Below are 24,887 nucleotides of genomic sequence, written 5' to 3'. Positions count from 1 at the left end.
TTAGCCACCGCTTTTTGCTTTTTCTGTTCCCTAGCCTTCTCTTATTGATGTGTTGCAAGAAAATCAAATGGTCACAGGTGAGCCAGAAGCAGATGGAAAAGGGTGAAAAAGAAATGTGAACCTGTTCAAGACTTAATTCAGTGGCTCTCGACGGCTGGTGTGGGCCTGTGTCATTTGCACACATCTTGTAAGATCCATGTGCCCAGGACTCCCCCCAAACTAGTGAATCAGAGCTCCAGGCAGGGGGGATCCGGACAGGTTTCTATTTTCAAAGTCCCAGGGTGTCATTTCCGGGTTGCAAACCACTGAATGAGATCATCAGCCTTGGAGGATCTGAGCCAGCCTGACCGTTCCCAAATGCCCTATGTCCCCTTTATTACTTGTGTAAAGTAATAGTTCTCATCGAATGCATGAGGCCTTCGTAGATGCTATGTTGCGTGGAGGTGAGGATATATTTACTCTGCAAGGCCCGAGAAGCTTCTGGATGCTAACCAAGGTCATTTTCAAGGTGTGTCCCTAACTCTGCTAGAATCATAGCCCTCACTGGTCAAGCAGTGTGGCCTCATCTCATCCCTGTGATAGCTGTAAGATGGGGAAGTTGCCTCGCACGTGACTCCTGCCACATCCAATGTTTTTGCTGGGTTCAGCACCCTTATTCCGGCCCTCCACAAGGGGGTGCGCATCTGACCCTCAGCTCTGGCTTTTCCGCTGTGGCAAGGCTACCCATCCCCCCTCCACCCACCTCCAGATCCCTGACCCTGCTGACCCTGACCTTCCTTGTTGGCTTGCAGAGAAATGATTCCCCCTTTCTTATTGTTTGCTCATGTTGTTGCTGGGGGTGTGGAGAGAGGGGACGTAGGACCCTGTGGCTGAGTTGCCCTAAGTGTTAGAGACACAGCGTTCCATGTTACTGTGAAACACTGCTTTCCCTGGGAACTCAGACGCTGATGCTTCAGTTCGGTGATCATCAAACACCTTCGTTTGTGGCATTCTATCCGCCCATCGTCCTGCAAGTCAGCTCCTATGGCTTTCCCGTATGCAGACTAATCCAGGACCTATCCTGAATCTGCGTTTTGCATTCCATCCCCATGATACAGTTTGCCTCCGGTGGAGGTTAGGAGGCAGGATCTCCATGGAAGACAGGGACTTCCGTAGTATCAACCCCCAGATTTGCAGTTTGCAGGGCAGATCAGAAAGTGGACTGATGTGGAGGTATCTGGCTAGAACTTAGACTAGAATTTCCCCTTCAGGCTCTTCCCTAAAGGACTCAGTGTCTGGAGAACATCTCATCATGGAAGGCAAAGTGGCAACTTTCCCAGGAAAAGGGAGCAGCAGAGCAGGAAAGCACAGTGGTGCCTCCTGCCTTGGTTTCCACTTTGTAACAACTGGTAGCTCTCCATTCTAAACTGAGCTGTGAGACAAATCTGCATATGTAGCTAATTAAGAGGAAGCCAGGAAATGCTGTCCTATGGCTTTGCAGACCCAAAGAGGCAGAGAACCCTAAGACCTCACTCTGGAGACGCATTCTCACAAAGGACTGTGGAGCTCAGTCTCCTTCCCAGAGGAGGTAAGGGAAAGGGGGCTTTAAGGCACCATTCAGGGCTTATGATGCATTCCTACTTTCAGGAGACACAGGAGACTGGTGCCTGAGAATAGGAACATGGACCATTGACCGTGTCAGATTTCCAACCTGGAAGATCTCAGGGGGAGATGTGAAGGGATGACTGGTTCTTCAGCTTGATAGTGGTGCCTGGGGTGGATGGCAATTGGGACTGGCCAGTAAAGGGTCTGCAGGAGGGTGGGGCGTGCGAGCATTCCCGTGGAGCAGACACAAGAGACATCGGAGAGAAAGCAACCATGGGGCCATCTTGATTCCTTTTCCATCAGGCTGCCCAGAGGGGCAAGGAATCCCCAGAGAAAAACCGGAAGACCATGGCAGGATGCCCAGGGGTGGAGAAAGATGGTAAGTCACAACCTGGACTAGAAATATCCACTCCAGTCCCCAGGTCAAGGGAGCAACACACTCTTCTAAAGCATCCAAAATAAAGAAGCAACAACTTTAAAATGTGACCAGATGCAGAGAGTAAAAAGCAGATGACGTCAGAACTCGTTCAAGGACCAACTTTCCTGGCCTGTCTTTGCCCTCCATGCAGCCCCAGAGGCTGGAGCTGTGGGAGTGGAGGGATCAGGGGAAGGAAAATTTGAGACCACTGGCTCCTCTGCCCCCTTTCTCCTGTAGGCGTCCAGCCAAGTCCAGAGTCTTTATGTAAATTATGGTGAGAGCATCCATTTGCATTTCTGAATCAATTGAAATTTACTAGACATTGTAAGTTTCACTGGGCTTGCAGGTTGGAAATAGATAAACACCATTAAATCTAGTGTAGTAGGAAACATGGCTAAAGGGCAGATTGACTTCGAAAGCCTCTACTAAGTATACTAAATTGCAATGTGCTTTTGGTTGGCGATTTCAAGTAATATTGAGATGTTCTATTACCTGAGAGTGAGCAAAGAAAGCAAAGACTTGCTTACTAAGATTGTCACACAGGGTGAGATGACCCCATGAACTAAAGTCTAAAGGGACATGGAGAGACAGAAAAAAAGTTGCAGCGGGATCCCCAATCTATGTGTTTTTCCAGGCAAGTTACATCAGGAAGTGCATATGTTAGGAGCTGTGGTTCTTGAATTGCCTTTTATGAATTTTGTGGTGTTCTCCATATTATTTTGAGAAAGGAAATCAAGGGGGAGGGTCTCGAGTCCACACTTAGACTCGAGCTTGGAAGAGTGGATCGGAGGGTCGTGGTGCCCCCAGAGGGACAGGCTCAGAGTCCCTAGAATGCGGTAAAATTCAGGGCCGGTGGGGGTGGGGGGAGGCGGGTAGAGGTCCATATGGTCATGCTTTTCATTCTGGTGGTAAAAATCTGGACTTTCACGTGTGGCTTCTGTTGATTTGCAGCTCCCTGAGGAGCTTCCTGGGTGTGATCTGAAACCAGCCCCTGTTCTTAGAGGGCAGGGAGGGACTAAGAAAGAGGCAGGTCACTCCGGATGGGTAGGTGGCAGGTTTCATAAGCAAGAGAACTTGAACTTACCGATGGGGCTTGTCTTGAGCTCTGCATCAGCATCTGTATCATAGGGAATATGCAAGCCAATAATTTTGCGATAACATTGTATGGCGACAGGTGGTAACAACACTTACCATGGTGAAGGGTCCCTAATATAGATAACTGTTGAATCACTATGTTGGACGTCAGAAACTAATATAATATGACATGTCAGCTATATTTCAATTAAATGTAAAAATTAAAAAAATTTTTAAAGTTTATATAGAAGGTTTAACTGGGCTTGGTGGCAGGTGTTCTCAACCCCGCATCACTATCTCAAGGCTATGTCCCTGCAAAGCCTCTAGGAGTGAGAAAGGCAGAATGTACATGCCCAGGACGGGGCAACAATGAGGAGCCTCCCGTTGCTTGGGTCCTGCTCATGGGTCAGCCGGTGGTCATGTTCTCTAGATGACCTCCCCCGACAACCTCACGTAGGGAATCAAACTGCTGCTTGTAGCAAACTTTCCTAGGAGACCCTAAGAGTCATACAGGAGGCACAGATGGGGGGAAGGTAAAATTCACTTAGAGGTCCACTTTGGAGGACAGCGTGGGAGGCATGGACCACTTTCAATGTGGCTACATGCATCATAGGGAAATTTACTATGCATTGTAAGTTTCACTGGGCTTGCAAGTTTAATACACTATTAAATCTATTCTAGTAGGAAGCCTTGCTAAAGGGCAGTTTGACTTCAAAAGCTCAGCTAACTATACTAAATTGCAATGTGCTTTTGGTTTGTTTTCTCTAAAAGGTGAGCTCCTCCACTCCTGGCCCAGAGCTAACTCGTGAAACAATGTCAAGTTACGGTGCCATCTGGGAGGTGATTTAAGTTGGAAAACAGGTCAATGGTATTGATCGGAAACTTAGTGACAATGCCCGTTTTTACCGATGAGCAGTGTGTGGTCAGACTCCTTCCTGGGGGCTGTCCTTTGAGAACGGTGGGGTAGGCAGGAGACTTGGAAGGACATTGGCATCAGAATCCGATAGACTTGGTTTGCACTTGGACTGCCTCTGGCCCTCGCATCTCCTGGAGCGGATGCCCTGCACGGCTGTCTCTAAAGCCTGAAGGCTCGTCCTGAGGATTAAAGGAAACTTTCTGTGTAAAAACCTTCTGCACCTGTTGTGCCTTCAGCGGACGATAGCTGATCTTTGTAAGTCTGTCTTTAAAATAAAACAGTAACTCTGGAAGGTGAAGATACCTCATTAGGTAAAATACAGAATTCTTGAGTAGGAGTGAATGTTTGTGAGCTGATGGGCAATCGATCCCCAAACTACCTGAAGTCCAAGAAGTGAAAAGTGGGTAATGTTGTGCAACTGAAGTAAGAAAATGTAACATCCAGCCCACTTCAGAATGCTCACATGTTCTTATTTCCATAAATGCTAAAATTGGAGACAGATTCTTGAAAGATCTGTCTCTACTGTTCTACTCGCTTTTGCCTGGCACCCAGCCTACTTAACTAGTCCTCTACTCCTCGTTTTCTTTTTCCTTTTAAAAGGTTTGTTGAGGGAGTCCCTGAAATTTTTAGGGCAGCCTGGAAACACCTGAATGGGCAAAGCACGGTATGATGAAGAGAGGGTGTTAAACAGATAAACTGTTGTGGATGGAGAGAGAGAAAATTATACGTGAGTGTAAAGGGGAGAGTGCCCGTGAGAGGTGTTTGAAGCGTTTCTGCAGAGCCTGCAGAACCAGCAGCTTCCCAGGTGTCGAGCGAGAAGAGACTGTAAAGAAACCAGAAATGTTTATTTAGGGTCCTAGGCATTGCATTCCAGGAGACAAAGAGTCGCCAGAAATTGAAAGCGTGCCCCAAATGGCAGGCGGGGAGGACAGACTGAGAAAGGCAAACCCACAAGCTTACATTACTCGTTTGGAAAGAATTGTGCTCAGGATGGTCAGAGTTAAACTATGCAATAAGGCATTGCTATCCGGCTAACAGATGTTGTTACATTATAACTCTTTCAATCCAGAGTGGAAAGATGTGTTCTAACCTTAACTGACAAGTTGCAACAGACACAAGTCAAAAGTCGGTGGTGTTCCGAAGAGGGAAACGGATGTGTCCCCATCTAGCTTCATCAGTATCCCCAGGAGCCCATTTGGAATGACTTCTAGCAATACTTACTTCACTTTGGAATCTCCTTTCACACGGCACAAGCTTTCCAAGTGGGAGAGCACTTTTTTTCCCCCTGCAGTTGCTTAAAAATGTTCCTTATGTAATGAGTGAACTCCTCTGCCAAGAGCTCTCACTCAGGAGCAAATTCTCACGGAAACACCTGCCAGCTTCCATCTCCTAACTCAATGTCATGCTTTTGAGCATGACTTTTGAGCTCAATGTCATGCTTTTGAGCAAGAGTCACTGCCTCTTGGAGCTTCATGTGCTTTTCCACGTCCCCCTTCTCAGCCTTCGATGTGGACGCCAGCCTGCGTCTACATGACTGGGGATTCCATGGACTCCAGTTGATCCTTTTTTTTTTTTCCTCTCGGTGTTCCAAGAATCATTGTTTATGCACCACACCCAGTGCTTCATGAAATACGTGCCCACCTTAATCCCCACCACCAGGCTCATGCAACCCTACCCCCTCCTCTCCAAAACCCTCAGTTTGTATCTCACAGAGTCCATAGTCTCTCATGGTTTGTCTCCCCTCCCATCTCCCCAACTCCCTTCTTCTCTCCATCTCCCAATGTCCTCCATGTTATTCCTTATGCTCCACAAGTAAGTGAAACTATGTGATTAACTGACTACTTGAACAGACACTCCTCCAAAGAAGACGCCTCTTGAGGGGCACCTGGGTGGCTCCGTGGGTTAAAGCCTCTGCCTTCGGCTCAGGTCATGATCCCAGGGTCCTGGGATCGAGCCCCGCATCGGGGTCTCTGCTCAGCAGGGAGCCTGCTTCCTCCTCTCTCTCTCTGCCTGCCTCTCTGCCTATTTGTAATTTCTTTCAAATAAATAAATAAAATCTTAAAAAAAAAAAAAAGAAGACGCCTCTTGATTCTTGTTGAACCTGTGGTCCACACCCCAACCTCAACTTAAGTCCACATCCCTTCTCTTCCGAAACTTAAATGGAGCTCTTTAATTTTACCCTCCTTATACCAACATTGTACGACTGTGGCCGTGTCCCAGACTCTGAATTAGAGGTTTTACACGGAGGCACCTGGGTGGGTCAGTACGCTGAGTGTCTGACTCTTGATCTCAGTTCCAGTCATGATCTCAGGGTCATGAGTTCAAGCCTGGTGTTGGGCTTGGAGACTACTTAAAAAAAAAGAAAAGAAAAGAAAATGGTTTTACATTTGTTACTTTGTTTAATCCTTAAACCAGGAGTTAGCAAACTGTTTCTGTAAAGGGCCAGAGAGTAACTCTGTAAGTAAGCTCTGTGGCAGCTACTTAACACTGCCACTCTAGGACAAAATCACCATAAACGGTATGTAAACAAATGAGCCTGGTTTGTTCCAATAAAACTTTATTTAGACAAACATTCAGCATGGTAGTCTCGGCCTGCGGGCTGTCGTTTACCTGCTCCTGCTCTAAACAGCTCTTTGAAATAAGTATGTTGTTAACACTCATTCCACAAATGGAGAAAATGAAGCACAGACGGATGATTCAGCAAATTTCCGAAGACCGTACTGGTTCTAGGGGGCAACCAGGGTGTGTTGATTCCAGTGTTCATGGAAACACGGTGCAAATAGTAAAGACACCCACCGTAGGGAAAGGGAGATGGAAGGCAGGTGCTTTCCCCAGGAACCTGCTGCTTCTTCATTATTACAAGCTTCTCCCTAGGATCTCTTTGGTGCCACATTCTAGCCACTATCTTTCCTTGTGGACTAGAATCCAGCTCAGGGCAGCTGATGGCTCTTGGGCTCTGACATGGGTGTTAGATTGTTGCTAACTATTCTGCATTGAGATGCAATTTCCAGAAAGTTTATGAATAAAGACAACAGCTTTTTCTTTCTTTCTTTCTTTTGTTTAAAAGACTTTATTTATTTGACAGAGAGAGAGATCACAAGTAGGCAGAGAGAGAGAGAGAGAAGTAGGTTTCCCGCCGAGCAGAGAGCCCGATGCAGGGCTCGATCCCAGGACCCTGAGATCATGACCTGAGCAGAAGGCAGCAGCTTAACCCAATGAGCCACCCAGGTGCCCTGACGACAGCTTTTACTTGCTTTGCCTGGAATTTGAGTGATTTTTTAAAAAGATTTTATGTATTTATTTGAGACAGAGAGCATAAGAGAGAGCACACGAGTGGGGCTGGGGGCAGAGGGAGAAGCAGGCTTCCCACCGAGTAGAGAGCCCGACCAGGGGCTCGATCCCAGGATGCTGGGATCATGACCTGAGTTGAAGGCAGACCCTTAACCGACTGAGCCACCCAGGAGCCCCAGTAATATTTTTCAGTACTCGTGTTCATGGCATTTATGCATTTAGGAAATGACTGAGCATGTGTGTGCACAGGAACGCACACGCATGTATGCACCGGACGTTGAGTAAGTCCCGCTATAACACAGTGAAAAGGAGGGACCCCGTTCCTGCCTCAGGGAATCGACCACATAGACCTACGCGATTGACTCCGTGTTGCTTAGGTCTATGCGGTCCAGTCGTTGTCTGCATTATTCAGCTCAACCCTCGCCACCTGCGCTAGGCGTCAGTGTCCCCATTTAAAGGGTGCATGAGCTCAGGCTGGACGACGGCAGAGACCTGGCACATGGTGACAGTGTTGATGGTGGAGTGAAGGCTTTGGCTCGGGGTCTCTGAACCCTGGCCCCACACCCCTTCCAGCACACCTCGCGGTTCTTCTTCTCCCAGAGTCATGCTCTGCACCATTCGGCTTTACTCCCGCACCCCCAGCTGGCAGTGTCTTTGTCTGAACTTTATGTAACCTGGCTCCCTTCCAGGCCCTCTGGCAGCTGTCCCAGTTCTCGGTTTCTATCTGCCCAGCATCTCCCAGGTTCCCTTCTGAAGCTCTTATCCTCCTCTGGCAGCCAAATGCCCTCTATTTTATTTTCTCCCCAGGGCACACTCAGAGGCTGGAGAAAAGCCGAGAGATTGTTCACTTTCTTAACAGGAGCTGCTTTCAATCGAGCCACAGCTGCTCCACGTTTCAGGAGTAAGATGGATCCCAAGACAGATGGCTCAGTGGAGACTATTTTAGGCCCCAGAGTCACAAGAACGGATCCAAAATAACTCAGTCCGGCAGGGGTCAAATGCAGAGCAGAGCTGCTGGCTTTGGAAAAAGCATGACCCTGGGTCTTTGGAGTCTCCAAGTGAGTCAGTCCTGGTGTTTTCTAGTTAATAAGACTTCTTCGGCACAGCTCTTGTGCTGAGGTTTCGGGACTGAGTTGGCTCTGTGTTTAGCTGCAGTTCTCAAAAAGCCTCCGATGGCTTCAAAGCTCTTTCTTGAATATTTTTTCCTGCTACTGAGATTCGCAACCAGGGGAACGCCATTCCCCGGTGTATCAGTCAGCTAATTGCAACGGGGACGCTGCGTAAGATACCACCTCAGAGGTCAGTGGCTTCAAGAAGTGATTATTTATTCTCTTTCATGTGCCTGGACTCGGCTGGGGTTCACCCGATCTGGGCTCAGCCTGGTTGATCTTGGATCTAGGTTGCAAATTTACTTCTGTTGAAACACCTACCTGTCACCCTGGTTGGGCCGGCAGGTGATGGTAGATATGCAAGAGGAAAAGTGTCATACACCTGCAGGTTTCAAGCCTTTGTCTGCACATGTCTGCTAGAGTCACAGTGGCCAGCAGCCTTTAAGGGGACAAGCTCGATATCAATGAGGCTGAGAATAGACCTCATGTTGATGGCACAGGGAGGGACTGCAAACTCATAGGTTGTGAGTAAGAGAGTGAAGAACTAGGAGCAACATTGTTATCTGGTATCCCTGGGCTGCAGGGCACCCGGAAAAGAAGTCTGTGGAGAGGGGCAGCAGACCAATCTGGTGGTCTTTCCCTGTTGAGTAGCTCAAGCTGCTTGTTTTCCTTATCACCTTACCCAGAGTGGGGACAGAGCCATGACAGATGATCTGACATCTCCCTTTGGGATGGCCTTGAACAGTCTCTGCCCTCTTTTGTAAAGACTGACCTTCTGTCCCTTGAGTGGTCTTCCTGACGCTGTTGAAGTCTCAGATTGGCTCCTCTGAGCATTTAAACTGACTTGGGAAGTCCAGAGATAACAAACAGGGTGGGTGAGTAGTTGGGGCACCTGGATGGTATAGTCAGTTAAGCATCTGACTCTTGCTTTCAGCTCAGATCATGGTCTCAGGGTCAAGAGATTGAGCCCGCATGGGGCTCCGTGCTCAACACAGAATCTGCTTGAGATTCTCCCTTTGCCCCTCCCACTTGTGTGTGCTCTCTCTCTCTCTCTCTCTCCAGTAAGTTAAAAAAAAAGATGGGTGAGTAGAGGGTGAAATAAAATCTTGAGCCAATTTATTTGCATACCTCTGTCCCTACACCTAAGAGTGTCTTCAGGTTCAATGACAATACCAGAGAAGTGGGCTTCCAGGAGCTCACTGGAGATGGCAGCACATTCAAGGAAGGTGTCCTGCATTTGAGGCCATCATAGCATGTGTGAAATGGGGGAGCGGGCAGACATAGTATATATAGTATTTTCACATATAAAGAGCGTATAACACTAGAAAATGGCATTGCTAGAATTGCACAGCAGTGCTCACTGCACATGCCCCTGTGTAGCACACTGGGCCTTGGGGAAAGGGGCATTTGTGTTCAGAGTCACGGGGGCAATAATGCAATGCCGCGTGCCTTCCATCACTGACCGCGCCACTGCCTTCTTTAGTAGGTGTATGGCATTTGTCACCGTACGACAGTATTCATTTCTTTTTTTCTACAATTTAATTTAACATTTTTTGTTTTTGTATTCACTTTTTGATTGCCTGGCTCTTCCACTACTCGTCATGGGCAAGAACTCTCATCACCTCATTTAGGGTTTTAGCCCCAGAACCTAGGCTCTGATCCATGGTATTCGTCAAAAAGGAACTCAGTCAGACACTTGTTCAATACATGTCTTGTCTCACCGTGTGGAGACCCCATGAATTTCCTCCCTTCCTTCTTTCCCTCCTTCCTTTCTTCCATCTGTCAGTCCTTCCTCTTTTCCTTCCTCTGTACATCTATGGATCACCCCGCCTAATACCCTGCTTCATCTTGCATGATTCTGTAACTTTCCCAGTGTGCGCTGCAAACTTCCCTTTAGCTACATTAACATTTAGAGCGAATTAGTGATTTCGGAGGCGCAGACCTTTGGAAATTCAGATGCAAGGACACTTTGGCCTCAGGAAGAAGGAGATTGCCATTAAATATATATTTATTTGAGACAGAGAGAGAGAGTGAGAGAGAGCACAAGCAGGGGAAGGGGCAGAAGGAGAAGCAGACTCTCCACTGAGAAGGGAGCTCGCCTTGGGGCTCAGTCCTGGGACGCCGGGATCATGACCTGAGCCGAAGGCAGACCCTCAACTGACTGAACCCCCCAGGCACCCCCAGATATTTAGAAATTATCTTGCTTTTCCTTTATAGAGAAATACTGGAAGTGGGTGAAGAGCATAGGCTTAGCTATCCTCTAGGCCAGCATGGTGCCCTGCTCGACGGCCCCTGCAGGAGGCCCACATTCTAATCACATTCCGATCCTGTAAGCATGTTAAATCCCGTGGCAAGGAGGGAATTAAGGCTACACATCGAGTTAAGATTTCTAATCAGTTGACCTCGAGATAAGGAGATCATCCTGGGTTAGCTGAGTGGGCCCAGAGTTAAAAATCGGGTGGGTCCAATGGTTAAAAATACAAGTTTTTTAACGGGAAAGAAGGAGGCGGAAGACCGGTGTCAGAAGGATGTTCCCTGAGGCTGATTGAACCAGCCGTTGCTAGCTTTGAAAGGGAGGCCACCAGCCACAGAATGTGGAAGCTGGCCAAGGCAAGGAGATGGACTCCAGCCCCAAAACCTCCAGAAATGAACACATCCAAGCAGGCATCCTGATTTTCCCCTATTTTGGACCTAATGGCCTCTAGAACTGCAAGATAACGATTTTGCCCTGTTTTCAGCCACTAAGTTTTTATGGTTTTGATTTTTTTTTACAGCAGCAATAGGAAACGAATATGCCCATTTACTAATCATGATCATATTTTAATCTTTAAAACCAAGGGGAATGAACTAGACAGCACCAACCATTTCTCCAGTTCTAATTTCCTCTCATTAGAAAAAAAAAATCTTCATTTTTGCAAACTGGCAAGGAGTCCTAATGGGGTAATGACTGGACGGTGGAGTCAGGCTGACTGAGGGGGCATCGTGTCCCTTAGCCCACTCTGAGCCTGTTCGATCACTGGGAGGATCGTCATCCCCTTCCAAGGGGAGCCATGAGGAGTCCATCGATCATGGCTCAGTCCATCTTACCTGTTTGCCCTTCTTCTTCCTGTCAGTCTTTCTTTCTGTAATAAAAGTAGAGGAAGCGTGGTGCACATGTATGGGGCAGTGGAGGGAGTGGGTTAAGTTTAACTGAAGGAACCCCTGTGGGTCTTGTGGTTGGCTTTGTGGGCTCAGTCCATCTCCTTCCTGCTGTCCTCACTGCATCAGAATGAGGGCAGTCATGGGACGTCCCTCTGGGGCTTCCTCCAGCCTCAGCAGAAGTTTCTACTTCAGAAAGTTCTCCAAACACAGCCAGGGACGATGGCTGGGATCTTTGGGGACACCCTGATCCAGGCTCTCACCTTGGAACCACGGGCAAATATACCCAATGGGGGTGCATCACAAGGCTTTCGGTTGGGATCTGGTATCAGGAGAACATAAGGGGAGGAGGTAATTCAGACTGAACAAGGAAGCAGTTTGGAAGGTTCCAAGCCTTCAGCTTAATCTCAGTCAGAGGCAAATGGTCAATCTGACCACAGAGTTCAATTTGAGGAACTACCAAGGAAGACTCATTCCCCCCTTTTTTTAAGGTGCAGTTCATTTTCCATCCAAAGCTAATTTCCATCTTTTGCAGGTGATTTATGCTATCAAAAGTAATCCTGGACTTTTATTTCACAGACAATAAAGGCTGGTATTTTATAGGAGAGCTCAGATTTAAGAGGAGAATCGTGCATGTAGCTCTGAAAGGTGGCACAGCCAGCCAAACCCATGTATCACCGGGATGTTACCCTTGCTGAGAGCCAAAAACTTGGGAGGGCCGAGGCACACAAATTCTCCAAAAGATGAGGAAGTCTGGCATAAAGAATGGAGGAAAAGCGAGATGCAGAGTTGGGGGGACAGAAGGAGGACCCCGTCGGGACCTGTAGCTCTCTCAGCTTGTGGAAGCGAGACGATCCTGATCCTTGACACCTGCGTTCATGTCCCCAGAACAGAGACACATACTTTAAAACTGGCCACTTGCTTTCATTCAGCATCATCCTCTTGTCCCATCCTTTTTCTCGGCCAGTCGAGGTGAGCACCAGAAATGAAAGCTCAGGTTCAAGGTGGTTCCTACTCATGGACCCCTCTCGGTTCCAGGTCTTAAAGGTCTTAAAATCTTAACCCCAGCGAGCCCCCAGGTGGCAGATTGCAAAGCCGGCCACGCTTTGGTTACAGCTTCTCCATCAAGGAGCACAGTCCACTGCTCCATCCGTTAGATCCAGGCTGGCCTTTGGGCTCGCTTGCGCAGGGCGGAAATGACACCGCTGACTTTCCCATCGGAGCCTCAGGAGACTTGCAAGCTCCTCTGCTGCTGTTTTTGGGAACCTTCAGCCACCCCCGTGAACATCAGCCAGGGTTAACCTGCCTGCTGAGAAGGAGGCGTGGCCCAGTGCCTCTGACCCCCTAGCCAATCGCCAGCTCACTGAACCCGTGGTGAGCCCAACCCGCAACCACAGAGGAAGTGCCCGTCCCCTGCGCTCCAAATTGCCAGCCCATGTGAGCTACACACGAAGCAGTTTTCTTTTTGTTGTTTTTTTTAGGTTTTGTTTTGTTTTAGGTAGCAAAACCTGATGGATACAACTTGCCGCAACAGAAGGAAACCTGGAATTACTGGGGATTTTACTTACAATAACACTGGCAAGGTTAACCAATGGTCACCTGAAGTTCTCTCAGGGGCCTTGTTTAGAGTGGGGAGAGAGGGGTTGTGTTGGCTGAGGGTGTGGCTCAGGGTGGAAGGGAAGATGTTTGAAATTTCAGCCCATTCTCTCCGACTGGGGACAATGACTGTGTGCTTTTAGGAAACAGTGCTTTGCTCATTGTTTACTGCTGAAAGAGGTTTTGCCTTAAAATATAGAGGCTGAATATCCCCATCTTGATTCTCGCATGAGAAGAGAATGTCGCCGCACCACCAACACCCCCCACACACACACACCCAGCACTGTGCCAGCAACACGATGGGCACCACCCCGGGCACGGTGGGTGTTACTGGCTGGCGAACTTAGAAAGAGATTTTCTGAAACAGAGACGCTGGCTCTCCATTTCTAGGTGCGGGTTCTTGCGCCGTGGCTTCTTTTTTGGAAATAGAGCTCCCACTGACATCAGAAAGAATCTTTCTCAAAGTGTGGAGAAACCGCAGGGCGGGCAGCATGCTTCTCCTGGCGGCAGAGAATCGGCTCCTGATGCATTGACTGGAGATCAAATTGGGTTAAATGCCCCCTTCCAAGCAAGCCTGGAAAATTCCCCAACACGAGGTCTTTCATGCATTAGACCTCGAATGAAGGGCAAGCCTCAAAGCCTGTCCTAGTTCTAAAATTAGATCAGTAATTTTATCCAAGAATGCAACCACCGAGTGAATCCTTCTGGGTTTCCTTCTCCTCTAATGCCTGAGTGGGGAGGATTAGGGCTACAGTGGTGCCTTGACAATTTTGAGAAGGTGTCATGTGGGTGTTTCTCTGTGAAAAGAGCAAAAGTAATAGGAGACCAGCTTAAAATGTCAAGTCACATTATTGGCAGACACCTAAGGTGATCTTTGCTGCTTTTCCCTGCTCCTAATTCAAGCAACATTACATGGGCTATGACAACAGGGAGCGGTTTGGAACAGACTGCTTGATCTCCGGGAGCCGGCTGCCGCGAGGACGGTCTGAATGGTCCTTCATGCATTTGATCATCCTTAAAGGAGGGCTTATTCTCTGGGGGTCCGTTGATATGCTCTAAGAGCCATAGCAACAAAGAAGGAATGAAAGCCTGTTGGCATGCTTAGGGCTGATTTTAAATATTTTGAAAGTTAAGTATATGCATACATATACAGACACGTGCCCACGCGTGCGCGCGCGCGCACACACACACACACAAAGGCTTTACAGCTGCCTCTGTTTGGGGATCAAATCATTTCAATCCATCCTGACCATCCAAGGTTGAAAAGGTCTAATTGCGGGGGGGGGGGGGGCATCTGGGTGGCCCACTTGGTTGAGTGTTGACTCTTGGTTGCAACTCAAGTCATTGTGATCTCCGGGTCCTGGGATCGAGCCCCATGTTGGACTCCACGCTCAGCACAGGATCTGCTTGAGATTCTCTCTCCCTATCCCTCTGCCTCTCCCCTCCCCAAACTCTCTCAGATAAATTAAATCTTTTAAACAAAAACGAGGTCTAATTGGCAAGCGTGCCTATATATTCATTTAATTAAAAAATCAGAGCAGAGTGATTCATGGTTGGGTTATAAACGCAGTGTGTTAAGGTCTCGGGGAACAAGACAGCCCTGTCCACTCTGCTCTGGAATTCAAAGGCTCTCCTGAATGGGCACAGGACTGGCCAAGCCAAGAGATCGAATGGCCACATCGGGAGACGCCAGCATCTCTAGTGACCTCTAGTATCACTGCAGGAAACGCAGATGTTTTGACGAAGATCTCCAGAACAATCCCCGTGCTCTTGAGGCAAATCTTGGACTTACCTACCTGTCTCCCTTATAACCTGAAAAGCAAGGCGCAGGGCTTTGATTGAATTGCCTAGTAATTCTGTCATGAACTGCACTGCTTTTTTCTCCCTTGAACACATTACGGATGGTAACAAGGGAGTTATTTTCAATCAAAGCATGCTCCAACGAAAAAGATTTCTCCTAACATTGTGATCCCTTCCTCTGAAATCCATTTCAGATTGGCGGATAAAATGTGATTATATTTACACTTCCCTGACACAATTCAGGCAGCAAAATAACAGCCTGCCGGAGACATTTTTCTTCCTCATCTTTAGACCTGTCAGTGCTCTAGTGCTGGGGGAACGGGGAGGGGTGACAGAGGCAGCTGGGGGTGGCGATAGGGTTTACTTGGCTCACAAATAGAGACGTTCTGTGTGCTGTGCTTGTCTCTCTCTCTCATCTCGGAGTTCCTTGGATGCCCTCCTGAATGGCGTTCAGAGCGATGATATGGCGTGCTAATCAATGGTGCTCTATGCAAATCGAATTTCTCATTTTTGCCTTGACACAGCCCATAAATTATTTCAACATAATACTTTAATTGGTTCACACTTATTAGGGGATGTATGAGGTATGACTCACTAGTTTCTGTGTAAGTCAGTTGCAATTTGTATTAAAGTCTAGGCTTCTGGATTGCAAGGTTAAAATGGTGGATGGGACAGTACAGAGGTGACCTGGTGCTCCAGAGAGCTAGAGAGCCGTGGGGTGAATGGGGGATTTTGATTCTCAGCCTACAGGGATTAGCCACATGTGATACTAGGCAACCCATTCAACTTCTTTGAGCCCAGGTGCCCTCATCTGTACAATGAGTGGGTTGGTTTAGGGGGTCATCGGGATTCTGCGATTAGATGAACCCCTGCTTATAGTTCCCAGAGTGGTCATGTCAAATTTGGATCCCGGTCTCCACTCTTGGGAAAGGATTGACATTCCATTTCGCCAAGATTATAAGGATCATCAGGGATCCCACAGACATCACTCTGAACCCTTCCTAAGGAAACAGTGTTTCTAACTAAATGCAACACTGTCCTCTTGAATCCAGAAAGGGGATCCTCCTCTGTCTCAGGTCTCCTCTGAGCTCAGGATCTGTAGTGGATGCTGTGATCTAGGAATAAAGGACTTCTTGCCCTCACAGCTGGGAACACTGCCAGTTGATAGTCAGCTGTAATCAGCTATCATTGGGGATTCCCTTAGAAGTGGACAGTGAGCCCCCGTCCCTTCTTGGAACAGGCTGCATCCAGTGACAGATGAACGTGGTGGCATGAAAGCTGGGTCTTCTCACCCCAACTTGGAGGAAAACTCTCAAGGGTCAGTCCATCTTGAGAAATCCCCAGAGGGTTGGCTGAGGTTTCTGCCAAGACTACATAGAAGTTTAGTGTCTCCCTCTGCCCAGTGCTGCTTCTCTCCCACCTTTGTAAGGGCACTCACTCATAAAATTGTTACATGTGGGGTTCCACCTCAGATGCTGCCTCCCAGGGAGGCCATGCATAAAATGTGTTTCCTCTAGGACAGAGAATTTAAATAACCCATCAGCCATGCAATGTAGACCCCAGACCCAATTCAGTAGCCAAACTCTGAAAGCTAGGAGATACACCATCAACCTACAGATTTATGGATTTTTTGAAAAACCTGAGAGGTTTCTGAATATCGAGACAAACACAGCCATCAGCTGAGGCTGAATATCTTCTTCTCCCTGAGAATGGACCTATCTCTCCTTCCCTACTTGCCACACCCCGTGCCCTATTGCTCCCCAATGTGAAGCTGAAGGCAATGACATTTTTGGTGCCAAGTTAGTGACTCCTTTTCTCACCTTCTGCCAGGTTGTTAACTCCGCTTTTTATCTGCTGATGCCGAGACACAAGAATTCCAAAGCACCTCGACAACACTTAGGGATTATAGTTTGGTGAACCCTCGCTGTGTCCTCTAGTAAGTATTACTCTTTGGGGACCATCCTACAGAACCCAGAATTTCAGGAACAGAAAATACAAGGTCTCCCAGGGGCTCGTTGGTTGTGATGATGATTACGAGCAAGCCTGCCCCACCCCACCGTTCCTAGCACCATATAGTCTTCTTCTAGGGAGCACAGTATGAGTGAAGGTCTCTGATTTAATGCACATATGTATATTTTGAAGGATGCCATTCTATGCTTTTAAAGTACTGCCTTCAAGATGGTAGTTCGGCTGTGCATTTAAAAGGCTATTAAGCTACTTTGAGGCCATTTCTTTCTGGATGGCCTAGTATTGCATTGACCACAGTAGACAATGGGCCCATGCTCAAATCTGCACTATTGAGTGGGCCCCTGGCTGAATGCTATGTTGTATGAGACTCTATACCTATGGATCAGGCATTTGTAAGCTCTGTGGGGGAAGACAAACAAACCAACTCTTTGCTGGTCTAAATGCATAGACTTAAAAGGATGAACTCCTGACCCTTCAGGTGTGGAGGAGGCCTAATGTAGTTGATTTGCCACCAATGGTCTGCTGGTATCATTGAAGAAGAATGCTCTATTGGCAGTGGTATGCTAGAGTCAGCTTTCACCGACTACCAGCAGGCATTGCGTGCATCTTTTCCAACTCCATGTAAGGGGACGTCACACTGGTAGCTTAAAATTGGCCATAGTAGAGTATTTATATCATTGAAATGGGAAAACACCACAAAAGAGAGCCTCCTGTTAAACCTTTTCCAGTATACCACTGCTCATCACTTAAGCTACTATACACCCTCACATTAATTCTAACCCTCACTCCAACTAAGCACTTTTGATGCTTAAAAGAAATTATTGAGGGCTTCTGCTTCTAGAAATACTGAGCATCTTCTCTTAGAACTATCCTCTCACTGAAAGCAACTATGAATTCTTGATGAAATCGAAGCAAACACATTTAAACAATCTTCTTGATGGCATCCGTGCACAACCAAGGCAACGAAGTCTTGAGAAGCCACGTGAACAGTGTGTTCTCTTCCTTAGGGAATTTGCCAAGTCCCAGCCTGGAGTCCAGATGGCCATCAGAAAATGTCAGACTAGAGCTTTCAGCACTATCATGAGGATGGGAAAGAAATGGGAGTTCAGGGTTTCGAAGGCTTCCAGGATTTGAGAAGTCAAGATCCTGGAGAAAAGCACCTACAGAGACATTCTGTGCCACTTTTTACCTCATGGTATTTGCTGAACCCAGAACTGAGCTGGACAAAAAGCTGATAAGCAAAGCAGAAATGGAAACTTATGGGGGGGGGATCTATAATCAGAGCTTTTAGTGTCTTGTGGAGCTAGGAAAACAAAATTGAACTTCAGAGAGAGCCAAGAAGTTGCCTAAGCACTCACGGGTGAGTTTAATTGAGACCCATAAAAGGCTATGCTCCAGGAGTCAGTATGGACAAAAATAGGCAAGCCCATATGGAACCTTAAATCTAGTCCTGAATCATCTCAGACCCTGATTAGATGAAGATTATACCCGAGAGCCAAAAAACTTTTAAGTCCTCTCTGGAAGAATATAAAATTACCCATTACCCTACAACATTTCATGCAAAATGCTTGTCACTCAATACAAAATTACCATGCATGCCAGGAGACAGGAGCAAGTGCCCAAAAGCCAAAAGAAAAAGTAAAACAGAAGAAAGAAAGAGACCTACAGGTGAAATACATATTAAGGAGAGTACGTTAACTATGATTAATACGTTTAAGAAAACAGATAAGGTGGGAAAATTCAATAGAGAATTAGAGTGTATAAAAATAACAAAATAGAAATTCTAGAACAAAAAGTAATAGTAATGGCTAAAATTAGAAATTAATGGTTTAATAGTAGATTAGACACAGCAGAGGTAGGGATTCATAGATTGGAAAGCAGCATATACAAAAAAATACAACATAGGTGTAGAGAGAAATAACATTGACAATTATATGAACCAGGAAGAAATTGACAACCTGAATAGACCGATATCTAATAACAAGATTGAAGCAGTGATCAAAAACCTCCCAAAAAATAAGAGCCCAGGACCTGACGGATTCCCTGGGGAATTCTACCAAACTTTCAAAGAAGAAATAACACCAATTCTCTTGAAGCTGTTTCAAAAAATTGAAGCAGAAGGAAAACTTCCAGACTCTTTTTATGAAGCCAGCATTACCCTGATCCCCAAACCAGGCAAAGACCCTACCAAAAAGGAGAATTTCAGACCGATATCACTGATGAAAATGGATGCTAAGATTCTCAACAAGATCCTAGCAAACAGGATCCAGCAGCTCATTAAAAAGATTATCCACCATTACCAGTTGGATTCATCCTGGGTTACAAGGATGGTGCAACATTCGCAAATCAATCAATGTGATAGAACAAATCAATAAGAGAAGAGAGAAGAACCACATGGTCCTCTCAATTGATGCAGAAAAAGCATTTGACAAATCCAGCATCCGTTCCTGATGAAAACGCTTCAAAGTATAGGGATAGAGGGAACATTCCTGAACTTCATAAAATCTATCTATGAAAGACCCACAGCAAATATCATCCTCAATGGGAAAAAGCTTGCAGTGTTCCCGTTGAGATCAGGAACACGACAAGGATGCCCACTCTCACCACTCTTGTTCAACATAGTACTAGAAGTCCTAGCAACAGCAATCAGACAACAAAGAGAAATAAAAGGTATCCAAATTGGCAATGAATAAGTCAAACTCTCTCTCTTTGCAGATGACATGATTCTTTATATGGAAAACCCCAAAGACTCCACCCCCAAACTACTAGAACTCATACAGCAATTCAGTAACGTGGCAGGATACAAAGTCAATGTACAGAAATCAGTGGCTTTCTTATACACGAACAATGAAAATACAGAAAGGGAAATTAGAGAATCGATTCCATTTACTATAGCACCAAGAACCATAAGATACCTGGGAATAAACCTAACCAAAGAGGTAAAGGACCTGTACTCAAGGAACTACAGAACACTCATGAAAGAAATTGAAGAAGACACAAAAAGATGGAAGACCATTCCATGCTCATGGATCAGAAGAATAAACATTGTTAAAATGTCTATACTGCCTAGAGCAATCTATACTTTTAATGCCATTCCGATCAAAATTCCACCGGTATTTTTCAAAGAGCTGGAGCAAATAATCCTAAAATTTGTATGGAATCAGAAGGGACCCCGAATTGCTAAGGAAATGTTGAAAAACAAAAACAAAACTGGCGGCATCACGTTACCTGATTTCAAGCATTGCTACAAAGCTGTGATCACCAAGACAGCATGGTACTGGCATAAAAACAGACACATAGACCAGTGGAACAGAGTAGAGAGCCTATATATGGACCCTCAACTCTATGGTCAAATAATCTTTGACAAAAAAGGAAAAAATATACAATGGAAAAAAGACAGTCTCTTCAATAAATGGTGCTGGGAAAACTGGACAGCCATATGTAGAAGAATGAAACTCGACCATTCTCTTACACCGTACACAAAGATAAACTCGAAATGGATAAAAGACCTCAACGTGAGACCGGAATGCATCAGAATCCTAGAAGAGAACATAGGCAGTAACCTCTTTGATATCAGCCACAGCAACTTCTTTCAAGATACGTCTCCAAAGGCAAAGGAAACAAAAGCAAAAATGAACTTTTGGGACTTCATCAAGATCAAAAGCTTCTGCACAGCAAAGGAAACAGTCAACAAAACAAAAAGGCAACCCACGGAATGGGAGAAGATATTTGCAAATGACAGTACAGACAAAAGGTTGATATCCAGGATCTATAAAGAACTCCTCAAACTCAACACACACAAAAGAGATAATCATATAAAAAAATGGGCAGAAGATATGAACAGACACTTCTCCAATGAAGACATACAAATGGCTACCAGACACATGAAAAAATGCTCATCATCACTAGCCATCAGGGAGATTCAAATTAAAACCACAATGAGATATCACCTTACACCAGTTAGAATGGCCAAAATTAGCAAGACAGGAAACAACGTGTGTTGGAGAGGGTGTGGAGAAAGGGGAACCCTCTTACACTGTTGGTGGGAATGCAAGTTGGTGCAGCCACTTTGGACAACAGTGTGGAGAGTCCTCAAGAAATTAAAAATAGAGCTTCCCTATGACCCTGCAATTGCACTGCTGGGTATTTACCCCAAAGATACAGATGTAGTGAAAAGAAGAGCCATCTGTACCCCAATGTTTATAGCAGCAATGGCCATGGTCGTCAAACTGTGGAAAGAACCAAGATGCCCTTCAACGGATGAATGGATAAGGAAGATGTAGTTCATATACACGATGGAGTATTATGCTTCCATCAGAAAGGATGAATACCCAACTTTTGTAGCAACATGGACGGGACTGGAAGAGATTATACTGAGCGAAATAAGTCAAGCAGAGAGAGTCAAGTATCATATGGTTTCACTTATTTGTGGAGCATAACAAATAACACAGAGGACATGGGGAGATGGAGAGAAGGGAGTTGAGGGAAATTGGAAGGGGAGATGAACCATGAGAGACTACGGACTCTGAAAAACAACCTGAGGGTTTTGAAGGGGTGGGGGGCGGGGTGGGAGGTTGGGGAACCAGGTGGTGGGTAATATGAAGTATTGGGGCACCTGGGTGGCTCAGTGGGTTAAAGCCTCTGCCTTCAGCTCAGGTTATGATCCCAGAGTCCTGGGATTGAGCCCCGCAACGGGCTCTCTGCTCCATGGGGAGCCTGCTTCCTCCTCTCTCTCTCTGCCTGCCTCTCTGCCTAGTTGTGATTTCTCTATGTCAAATAAATAAAATATTTTTAAAAAAGGAATATGAAGTATTGACTTGATATGTTTGCATGTTGCAACATGATTACCGTCGTGGCTTCAGCCAGCACCTCTAACACATCATGTAATTATCACTTCTTTTTTGGTGGTGAGAACACTTGGGATCTCGTGTCTTCTTAGCAATGTTGAGTTATGTCGTATGGTATTGTTGACTATTATCACTATGCTGTGCACTCGATCTCCAGAACTTCTTCTTCATCCAGGTGCAATTTTGTTCCCTTTAATGGCATGTCCACAGTCGCCCTAATCTCTGGTAACCACCATTCTATTCTGTTTCTACAAGACTTGGTTTTTGAAGTGTCTACATATTATAAGAGATCTATAAAACATTCAGTTTTCTGACATACCATATTCTTTGCAGTGTGTTTTTTCTTAAACAATTTGCTACATAACTGTGCTTCTATATGGATCATTTAATATCTGCCATAGGGATCTTTCTAGAATTCTCTTTAGTGAACTTTTCCTGGGTACAAATGTTGTCAATATTTGCTTGTCTGAAAATGACTTTATTAGTGACTTTAATCTAATTCCAAGCATGTTAGCTTACTGATCATGCCTTGTATGTCCTGTATGTTCTTTTCTATAATTGTCAATTTTTTTTTTTATTTTCAGCATAACAGTATTCATTGTTTTTGCACCACACCCAGTGCTCCATGCAATACGTGCCCTCCCTATTACCCACCACCTGTTCCCCCAACCTCCCACCCCTGACCCTTCAAAACCCTCAGGTTGTTTTTCAGAGTCCATAGTCTCTTATGGTTCGCCTACCCTTCCAATTTTTTTTTTTTTTATAAACTGGGAGGGAGACAAACCATAAATGACTCTTAATCTCACAAAACTTTTTTTAATGTTAATTTTTTAATGTAATCTTTATGCCTAATGTGGGGCTAGAACTTATGACCCCAAGATCAAGAGTTGCATGCTCTACTGACTGAGACAGTCAGGAGCCCTGCTATTGCAAAATCTGTGATACAGTACTTCATAAAAGAGGATGCCCAAATGGTCAGTAAGCAAATGAAAAGTTGCTTAACATTACTGGGTGATGGTATATTAGAATTCTAAGATACCATTACCAACAACACATGAAAGTAGTACGGTTAGAGTTCAGGGGAAAACTGGCAATGCTACACATGCTGCACATTGGGGAGATGACTAGAATTTTTGTTGCCTGCTGGTGAGAGCATGCTGTGTTACTACCACTTCGGAAAATGTCCCACTATGTATGGTGAAGTTGAGGGTGCAGGGATGGGGGTCAGTTGTGGCTCTTATTGTCTAGTTAGCACTAGAGGCCAGGAGAGGGCCACCTTATTTGCCAAACTCTTGGGATTAGGGAAACAGCCTCAAAGTCTTTCTCCTCCACAGGGCTTGGTAAACCCCAGTAATTAATATCTTACAAAGAAGCCTCTGATTTGCTGGGATTAACAGTTCTCAGTTTGAATCTTGTGATGCCGACTACAGACACATGATTTTCCAAGAGTTCTTTGTAACATACTTTGCTTTCCACAAAAACATGAGATGCAATCTACCTGATACCAAAGTAGTGACTTACTCTATTTTTATTTATTTATTTTAAAACTTCCTTATTTTATTTTTTAAAAGATTTTATTTATTTATTTGACAGAGAGAGCGGTCACAAGTCGGCAGAGAGGCAGACAGAGACAAAGAGGGGAAACAGGCTCCCTGCTGAGTCCCAGAACCCTGATATCATGACCTGAGCCGAAGGCAGAGGCTTAACATACTGAACCACCCAGGCACCCAAAATTTATTTTTAAATGCATGTAGATATGTATGTATTTTTTAAGCAATGGCTTACTTTAGCCAGTTCTGGCCATTCCTCTAAATGCTGAGGTCCTGCCCTTCCTTTCTACTTGCTGGCTCAGGGATGGAACAATGAATGGAGACACTGGCAAACTCTCTCTCCTTGGCTGGTTTCTGGGATTAGACCCATGGTTTAATTTCTGGTTCCTAACCTGGCATTGGTCCTGGACAAGGATAAGCAAGATGATGGCCTCTTTACCTAAACCCACCATGATGTCTTTGGCCATGGTTCCTGGTTTTTCCTTTTTGCCTGCTGGATAGGGGTTCTCCTCTGAATGTCGGCAGGATCCCTAGCAACCTTGTTGGTCCTGCATTCCCACGGCCCACAACTGGACGATGCTTCTGCTACAACCACCGACTATTGTTGGTTGCTTCCTACAGAGGCCCCCAAAGATGTTTTTATACCATAGGTAGGCACTTCTGAGTGGAAGATTGTGCTAACCCCACCCAACTTCCTATAAATACACTCCTAATGGACCCTCCCACCCCCTCAAACTTTGCCATCCCACATCAAGCCAAACTGCACTACACCCCCAGATTTTGAGCTTTGTGCTCTCTGTCTTAGCAGGCTCACCACTCTGGTGGCTTCTCCTTCCAGGGTATTCCTGGCTTGTGATATGATTCATGGAAAAACTGAAAAAATCCATCAAGCCAGTTGCTGGAATTCATGTGTGCTTGTCTGACAGAAATTTAACATTTCAAAGGCTTTAGGGAAAATGGTGTCAGGACAAAGGATACTTAGAATAATAGATGTACGACATCTCCTTCAGTGCAGCCTTCCTTGGTTAGTCCATCTGTAAGTTGTTACTTAAAGATACATTTTTCAGCCTGATTTGGATTAAACATTGCCTCTGAAAATTACCCACATTCCCAGAGGCCACAAGACAGTCCATACAACTTAAATAAATCGGGCATGTTTGAGTCGACAAATAAATGCTTATGTGTCCACCCACTCCAGGGCTCTATACGTGGAATATTCTTGGAGAAAGTCCTACAAAAAGCTTGAGAATTACCAAAAAGCAGCAGAAAAAATCCTTCCAGGGACAAGGTGAAGTGGGACACCCACCTCCCTGTGAGATGAGTCAAACATATCTCTAAGATCCAGCGTAGGGCATATTGCGGGGGTGGTTTTGAAATACGATGGATAGACTGGTTATTTTTAAAAGGCTAATTTTTTTTTTCTAGTGCTGTTTTGGGTTTACAGCAACATGAGGAGGAAGGTGGGGAGACTTCCCATTTACCCCTTGCCCCCACCCATGCACAGTGTCCGCCATTTGTCAATGCCCAGTTTCGGAGTGTTGTGTCTGTTGCAACTGGAGAACCTACATGGAAACATCACAGTCACCCGAAGTCCAC

Source organism: Meles meles, chromosome 21 (genome assembly GCF_922984935.1).
Source record: "Meles meles chromosome 21, mMelMel3.1 paternal haplotype, whole genome shotgun sequence".
Classification (NCBI taxonomy): Eukaryota; Metazoa; Chordata; class Mammalia; order Carnivora; family Mustelidae; genus Meles; species Meles meles.
Note: the sequence above shows the minus strand (reverse complement) of the source record.